Below are 9,162 nucleotides of genomic sequence, written 5' to 3' on the forward strand. Positions count from 1 at the left end.
TTTTCCAGAAGCATGAGAAGATCTTGTTGGCTCTTGCTTTGTCCAGAGGAGGGAGGAGCTATGTTCAAAGGAGTTGCCTCCATCAATGGAACATTCTCATTATCATGAGTTTGATTGCAAGAATCTTCCCCAGTATCAGTGGAGCTAGGAGGTTCCGGTTGCAACTTTTCTTCAATAGGAAATTGCATATAGGAATAACTTTGATGTATCAAAGCCGAAACATCACAACTAATGCTGGTGTGATCCAAGGAGAAGCATTTAGGACAAATATGCAACTGATCTTCTCTATCAATCTTTTGGATTTAGATTTTCCCAGCACCAACAATTTTGACTTCATCGGGGATCTTGGTGATTTGATCTGTGCTAATGCAAATTCTGAGGAAGCTTCCCCATAATTTATCCTCCAAAATGTCATCAACCGATACAAAGGTGCCAAGGTTTTTGCATATATCCTTAATGACATCAATGTGCTAATAATCCAAGGGACAGTTGTACAATCTTATCCATACCTTGCTGTCCGGTATTACATGCATTCGAGGATTGAAATTGGGCTACCAATCAATGATGTGAACTTCAATGCCATCCAAGATATATGGACCTTTGTTTTTAGCTTGCCATTTCTCCTCATTACTCATAAATTCAATCATATAGAAATCATTTGGGAGAATATTAATGTTAATATCCTTTCCCCATTGTGCTCTACACCAGGATTCAAAGTTATCCTTAACCCATTTTCCACCACCCCACTTGATGAAAAGGCAAAACTCAAGCAAACTCTACCTAGCAGAATTAATTTTATTTTTATCCAAAAAGATGGTAGGTCTTGAGGTTTTTATTACTGGTTTAGGCTGATGAGGTCACTGAGGGAGGGAGGTCCATCTTCGGAAGTCAGGGTAGCTCTCTCGGTTAAGGGTTCCAAATTTTAGAATGAAAGTTGGATCTCCAAGACCTGGCATGGTCCGCAATTGAATTATCTTGCCCGAAGTGCCCATTCCGCATTTGGATATTACCATGAGTTTTAGGAGGGACCAGAGTAGGTTTAGAATGAGGATTGCCTCTCTCAATTGCCGCATCGAGGATGCTAGATTTAGGCGATGGATACTAGTTTCGGGGGGCCTTGAAAGCATAATGCTTAGCTTTGCGAAACCAACCTTTATATTCCAAATAAAACCATTTTCCTTTCATTTATGGGGGTCAATAGGGCACTGGTTACCACTTGAATACGGATTTCCATAGTTCATCCGCGGTTTGGAATATCTGTTACCTTGAAACATGTCTGCTTTCCTAGCATTAACCGGTTTCAGAGCTGATTGAAATCTACTTGTTTCGATGGGAAAGGCAATATCCACTTCATCGCTCCATGAACCTACCTTCGCGGCTTGATCGTCAGAGCTTCGCACATTGGTAGACCATCTCCTATCGCCACTGTCGATCCAACTGCCTTCCAACACTGCCATTTCGCTCCTTCGTAATGAGAGAAAATTTAAAAAATTGAGGTAAATAATGGTTTGAACCAAGGATGTAAGCACTACAGGCAAGAAGCCCCACTATTTCTCCAAGGTTCTCCCCAAGGTAAGGGTACTCCATTTTTAACACGGTAGAGATGAACCCGTGGGGGTTTGAACCTAGGTTGTAGGCACTACAGGCAAGAAGCCCCACCATTTCACCAAAGGGTCATCCCCTATTTAAGCTATAAATATTATATTAGAGTGTTAAATTTAATAAATAAAAATAATTGATTTATTTGAAAATTGGAATGATTGAAAAGAAAAATTATTAAATCGATATGCACAATAATATAATAACTAAATGATTAAAATGTAGTTAATTTGCAAATATTTAAAATTTTTGCAAGGACAAATTGGAAATTTATAAAAATTATATTTGAAATTTACATGCGTGCATATATTAATATAGAGGATAAAATATAAGAATATAAGAGAATTATGTATTAAAGAAATAAAATGACATGCAAGGTATTAGCAAACAAATTTTTTTTTTTTTTATATATATATATATAATCATGCATTCAAAATGCAATTACTACAATTAGTTTTCTATTCATGCAATCAAAATTTGTAAATAAATTTAGAACTCATTATTATAAAATCATGCAAATAGCTACGATTTAAATTTAACACTTATTAATATCTTATCCTTCATGCATTAATTGAAAAACTTAGCATTATAATCTATAAAAAGGGGTCTACTGCTCTATCTTAGGCATCCAATTTTTTTTTTTGAAAACTTTCTGTCAATAAGGTATTGAGCTATTGGGAAAGCTAAATTGAAACCAATTTCCTGCACACCCTCCTCTCTTGATTTTCAACGAATTACAAGGTAAAATTTTTGTTATTTGTTTTTATTTTTAGTTCCCTAATCATTGTCCTGCAAAATTCAAATAGGGAGCAAATCTGAAGGTCGATATGGATGAACAGGGAGTTGGATTTCTTCCCATGCCTCCATCCATCCATTTTCTTCTCACGCCTTCTGCTCTTTCCTCCCTATACCCCAATAATGCCTCCTTCATCAGTCTGCAAAGAATATGGTCAGAAGGGGGGGCGATGATTGTTGACTTACTACACCTTATTGTTTTCCACGATGCATAGCTGGGAGCCTTTGGGTGAGGCGTTGAGTTTGGCTGAGAATGTTGAACCTGCCACCACACCTTTCTCCCACGTCTCCCTTCACACCTTTCTCCCTGTCCTCCCTCACGCCTAGCTCTTTTTCTCTCCCTCACATCTTGCTCTTCTCTTCAACCCACCTTTCACATGGGGTTTCAGGAAGTAAGTGGAAGCAGGGAAAGGGTGCTGAAACCATTTGCCATGTCCTCCATCTACTATGCCCTCTCCTTTGTATGTTGTCTTCTCTACGCTTCCTACACCATGCTCTCACCACGCCTATCCTTTGTTGGCATTATGGATGAATTTAGTATGTGTTGCATTGATGTCAATACTAGTTGTTATGGATGGTTATCGACAAACAGGTTTTGGTTACTGGTAGAAGATCTAGTGTTACCGACAGAAGAGAGTATTTGTTGGACACTTCCAACATGTTTGGATCTATGGAATGTGATTGGTTACATGTGATATGTGCTTCAAGACCATGTTTTGGTTAGTTGGTATTGGCTTAGTATTGGATGCTATCATATATTCTGGTAAACCCTTATCGACAGAGCTTTCACTAAGGAATCTTGACAGGATGCATAAGTGGTGTTGGTGCAGTTTCTACATGAATTTTAGGATGCTGAAGATGTTCTTTGATCATGCTGCAACTGCTTGAAGACATTGCTTTGGCATGGTAGAACCAGAATAGGTCTGGTACCTATCTAGGTTATGGACTGGTATCATGATAACGTGTACTCTACATGTTACCGGGATGTTTCGAGATGATCTATGGATTTATTATTATTGTTTTGGTCTTAAGCCGACATGGCATATCATTGTAATATGGAATTATATAATTATCTTATTGTAATATCTTTTAGGTGGCCGACCTATTTGGTTTAGGTCTTAGGGTTTGTATAAAATGATGTAAGATCTCATTGTAGATCATGAGGATTATGTGTCGTGGTCTTGGAATGCAATATCATATGCGAAGGAGATTTGGTCGATCATAGGTGATCGAATTGGGATTAAGGAAGAGGTCAAAGGCCTTCGGTATTGAGCTTAACCGGGACTGTAATTAGGCATGGTAGATGCTATTTTTGGCATTTCACTCTATTGGATTGCTTTCCATTTATCTTGAGATGGTTGTAGCCTCTCTTTAGTCAGTGAGACTCTTTTGTAATGAGCAGTACACTCTAGGCAGTGTGCCTTCTTGCATGTGTAGGCCCCTCATTGTATCACATACTTTCTGCAGAATTATCATCTGATTGTGGGTAGGCTTCCCACCGTGGTTTTTCCCTTTCCGGGTTTTCCACGTACAAATCATTGTGCTATGTGGTATGGTTGCTTTGCATTGATTATCTGGTTAATTGTTAAGTTATATTGTTTACTGGTATTTGTTCCTACCAACATCTGTATGTGCTTTATCGACACTTGATCTATTTTAAGGTTGTATCGTGGATTAAAAGTTATAATCCGTTAACAACTAATTCACCCCCCCTCTCAGTTGTTCATCGGTTATCCTAACAATTGGTATTAGAGATTTTGTCCTCTTTTGCAGAAGCTTAACCACTTGAGGTAGATCCTATGGTAGCTAACACTTCTAATCCACCGACAACTATTTTCAGAAGAGAAATCCCTAAGCTTGATGGAACAAATTATGGGATATGGAAAATTCGATTGGAGACTCATCTTAGATGTCTTGGCAAGGATATTTGGGAGATCATTGAGAAATGATACACACCTTATGATTCGACATCTAGCAATCCTGCTCCTACAGACTTGGATAAGAATATTAAAAATGATTGCAGAGTTAGAGAAGCCCTCTTGTGTGCACATACTGATCAGCAGATCGTGGAATTAACTGATAAATCATCGACTAAGGTTATATGGGACAAATTGCACTCTGAATGAAGGTGACCCTACTGTTAAAATTGCTAAACTTGATGGTTATTAGGTAAAATATGAAAACTTAAATATGGAAGATAATGAGAGAATTGTTAAAGCGTAAATGAGATTGTTATGGAGGATTTCTGAGTGAAGATGAAATAATTTCCAAAGTCTTGAGAGCCCTTCCACCAACTTACAAGATGAAGGCAACTACAATTAATGAGTTAAGAACAATGGCAAACTCTTTAGTTAAGAGAGACATTCTGATTGGGAAATTATCTGCTTTTGAGATTGAAGAATTTGGATCTTCTGGAGCTGTAAATTTTGAACCTGCTTTTCATGCATCATCATCATCATCATCATCATCATCATCGTCATCATCATCATCATCTACTGGCAAAAGTGATTGGAAATCCTTGTATGCAAAAGAATTGGAAGACATGAGGAAAGAAGATGAAGAACTTGAGAAACTTGAAGCCTTATGTGCTAGAAGAATACCTAAAGGACCAATTAGAAGTAAGTATGAAGGAAAAGCACCTTTTAAATGTTTTGCATGTAACAAGATTGGTCATTTTGCATCTAGATGTCCTGAAAGGAATGCAAGGTTTGAGGAAAGAGTTAATAAATCTCTTAAGCCTAACCAAAAAATATATAGATTCAAGAAAAGTAAACAATGCTACATAGCAGATGAGGAAGGAGTAATTGATGACTCTAGAGATGAACCGACATAAGACTCTGCTAGTGGATCCGACAATGGAAAGGAATGGGTGTTCTATGCTTTGAAGGAAGATGAACCTAAACTGGATATCAAGAATGAAGAAAAGGCCCTGGCAACAAAAGTTGAAGATAAGGACGAATGTGTAATTGATATTGGATTCTCACATCATATGACTGGAGATAAAGGGAAATTTCTGTCCTTGCAAGAGTACAATGGCAATCAAGTCAGATTTGGAGATAACAAGACATGTATGATCAAAGGTAGAGGTATTATTTCTTTGGATGGAAAGCATAATACTAATAATGTCTATTATGTAGAAGGTTTAAAGCATAACCTTTTGAGTGTTGGTTAATTGGTTGATAAGGGTTACCAACTTTAGTTTAAAGATAGAAAATGCAAAATCATTAACAAGACTGGTTTGGAGATTGCAACCGGTATTTAGACATGAAGTAATATCTTTCACTTGAACACTGGTAATAAGACATGATTAATTGCTCATATTGATGAAAGTTGGCTATGGCATAAGAGGTTGTGTCATGTTAATTTTGATTGTATTGTTAAGATCAGTTCAACTAAGGCAGTTAGAGATATACCTAAGATTATGAAGCCTCATAATCCGACATGTAAGGAATGTCAATTGGGTAAGCAAGTTAGAAGTTCTTTTAAGAGCATACATGATAAATATAATGATGTACTTGATTTGATTCACACTGATTTATGTGGTCCAACAAGGACTAGAAGCTTTCAAGGTGATAGGTATTTCATGTTGATTATTGATGACTATTCTAGGATGATATCGATGACTTTTCTAAGGGAGAAGTCTAAAGCTTTTGAGAAATTCAAGATCTTTACAGAAAAAGTTGAAATAGAAATTGGATTGAAAATAAAATGTCTAAGATCAGATCATGGCGATGAGTTCACTTCTCATGAATTTAATAGTTATTGTGAGACAAATGGAATCAGGAGACAACTATCTGCACCTAAGACTCCTCAGCAGAATGGAGTAGTGGAAAGAAAGAGAAAAACCATTTTGGATGTAGCAAGATCTATGATGATGGAAGCCAAATTGCCTCATATCTATTGGAGAGAAGTTGCGACTACAACAATCTACACATTCAACAGAGTTCACATCAAAGGTGAAACCGGTAAGACCCCTTATGAATTATGGTTTGGGCATACACCTACTGTTAAATATTTCAAAATTTTTGGAAGTAAATGCTATATCAAAAGAGATGATTCATTGGAAAGTTTGATCCTAGATGTGATGAAGGGATTTTTATCTGTCAAACTAAGTATATGAGGGAGTTGTTTAAGAAGTTTGGTATGGATAATTCCAAACCGGTAAGTACTCCTATGGTGACAAGTGAGAAATTATCTATTAAGGATACTTCTACATCGGTAAATTCGACAAGGTATAAGTCTATGATTGGTGGTATGTTATATCTAACTTAGATTAGACTGGATATTATGAATGCATTAAGTATTGTTTCTAGATATCAAAGTAATCCTAAAGAAAATCATGAATGTGCAGTAAAGAGAATATTCTGGTATTTGCAAGGAACAACAGAATATGGCCTATGGTATTCTAAAAATGATGATTTTACTTTATGTGCATATACTGACTCAGATTGGGCAGGAGATACCGATGATAGGAAGACCACTTCGGGTGAAGCTTTCTTTCTTGGAAAGAAACTGGTTTCATGGATCAGCAAAAAACAGTCATGCATTTCTTTATCTATTGCAGAAGCTGAGTATGTTGCAGCAACAACTAATTGCACTCAAGTCTTGTGGATCAAGCAAATGTTGAAGGATATCAGGGTAAATTGTAGTGAACCGGTAGTTATCTACTGTGATAACCCTGCAACTATTGACATGTCTAAGAATTTGGCATTTCACTCTAAGACTAAACATATATCAATAAAGTACAACTTTTTGAAGGACAAGGTAGAAGCAAAGGAAGTCAAATTGGTTTATGTGAACACTAAAGAACATATTGCATATATATTCACTAAACCGCTATCTAAGGAATCATTTGAGTATTTGAGAGACAGGTTAGGGGTTTGTGCCCCTCCGACAGAGACTTGATTGATGCAATTTTTCATCAGTCAAACATACATTACTAGAGATATTATTCATTCTGACACTGATGAGTGGTGCTATTACTTAGGGAGAGTAGTCAGCTTTGAGGTTTACATTATTGCTTTGATATTTTTGTCAGATTTTTGGCATTGATGTCAAAGGGGGAGAGATATTGATGTGAAAATAAAGAAAAAGGAGTTGTATACATTAGGGGGAGAGATTTATTCAGAACTCGACAGAGATATCATTCACACAGATTGTTGGTTGTCTTCCACATGGGGATACTTGTTTGGCATTTCTTGTACTTAGATGTTTTTCATATCTAGTGTTGCTATCAATGCCAAAGGGGGAGATTGTTGGCATTATGAATGAATTGATTATGTGTTGCATTGATGTTTTGTCATTGATGTCAACACTAGCTATTATGGATGGTTACTGGCATACATGTTTTGGGTACTGGTAGAAGATCTAGTGTTGCCGATAGAAGAGACTATATGTTGGACACTTTCGACATGTTTGGATCTATGGAATGTGATTGGTTACATGTGATACGTGCTTTGGTAGCATGTTTTGGTCAATTGGTATTGGCTTGGTATTGGACGCTATCATACATTCTGGTAAACGCTTACCGACATTGGTTTAAGGCCTTATCGACAGAGCTTTCACTAAGGAATCTTGACATGATGAATAAATGGTGTTGGTGCAGTTTCTACATGAATTTCAGGATGTTGAAGATGTTCTTTGATTGTGCTTCAACTGCTTGAAGACATTGCTTTGGCGTGGTAGACCCAGAATAGGTCTAGTACCTATCTAGGTTATGAATCGGTATCATGATAGCGTGTACTCTACGCATTACCGGGATGTTTCGAGATGATCTATGGATTTATTATTATTGTTTTGGTCTTAAACCGACATGGCATATCATTATAATATGGAATTATGTAATGATCTTATTGTAATATCTTTTAGGTGGCCAACTTAATTGGTTTAGGTCTTAGGGTTTGTATTGTAGATCATGGGGATTGTGTGTCATGGTCTTGAAATGCAATGTCATATGCGAAGGAGATTTGGTCGATCATAGGTGATCAAATTGCGATTAAGAAAGAGATCAAAGGCCTCTGGTATTGAGCTTAACTGGGACTATAATCAGGCATGGTAGATGCTATTTCTGGCAATTCACTCTATTGGATTGTTGTCCATTTTTCTTGAGATGGTTGTAGCCTCTCTGTAGTCAGTGAGACTCTTTTGTAATGAGCAGTATGCTCTAGGCAGTGTGCCTTCTTGCATGTGCAGGCCCCTCATTGTATCACATACTTTCTGTAGAAGTATCATCTGACTGTGGGTAGGCTTCCCACTGTGGTTTTTCCCTTTCCGGGTTTTTCACATACAAATCATGGTGTTATGTGTTATGGTTGCTTTGCATTGATTATCTGGTTAGTTGTTAAGTTGTATTGTTTACTGGTATCTGTTCCTACCGGCATCTGTATGTGCTTTACCGATACTTGATCTATTTTAAGGTTGTATTGTGGATTAAAATTTATAATATGTTAACAAATGATTCACCCCCCTCTTAGTTGTTCACCGATTATCCTAACAGCCTTTACGACATGCTTGCAGGTTTGCAGATTTTGATTTTTGGAAAGGGTGAATTTCCTTGCGTTTTCTTTGATTTGACAGTCATCCTTCTAGATTCATTTTATACACCTCCCTCATATTTGCTAACAGATATTTGATAGTCAGTTTATTTTGGAATATGATTATAATCTGCACAAAATCATCTTTGTTTTTGGAAACAATAATTTTCTTGGTTTGATTGGGGTATGCTGGAATATATAGTAGTTCATTTATTGATTGAATAATATTTCTTAT

Source organism: Cryptomeria japonica, chromosome 8, assembly GCF_030272615.1.
Source record: "Cryptomeria japonica chromosome 8, Sugi_1.0, whole genome shotgun sequence".
Lineage (NCBI taxonomy): Eukaryota > Viridiplantae > Streptophyta > Pinopsida > Cupressales > Cupressaceae > Cryptomeria > Cryptomeria japonica.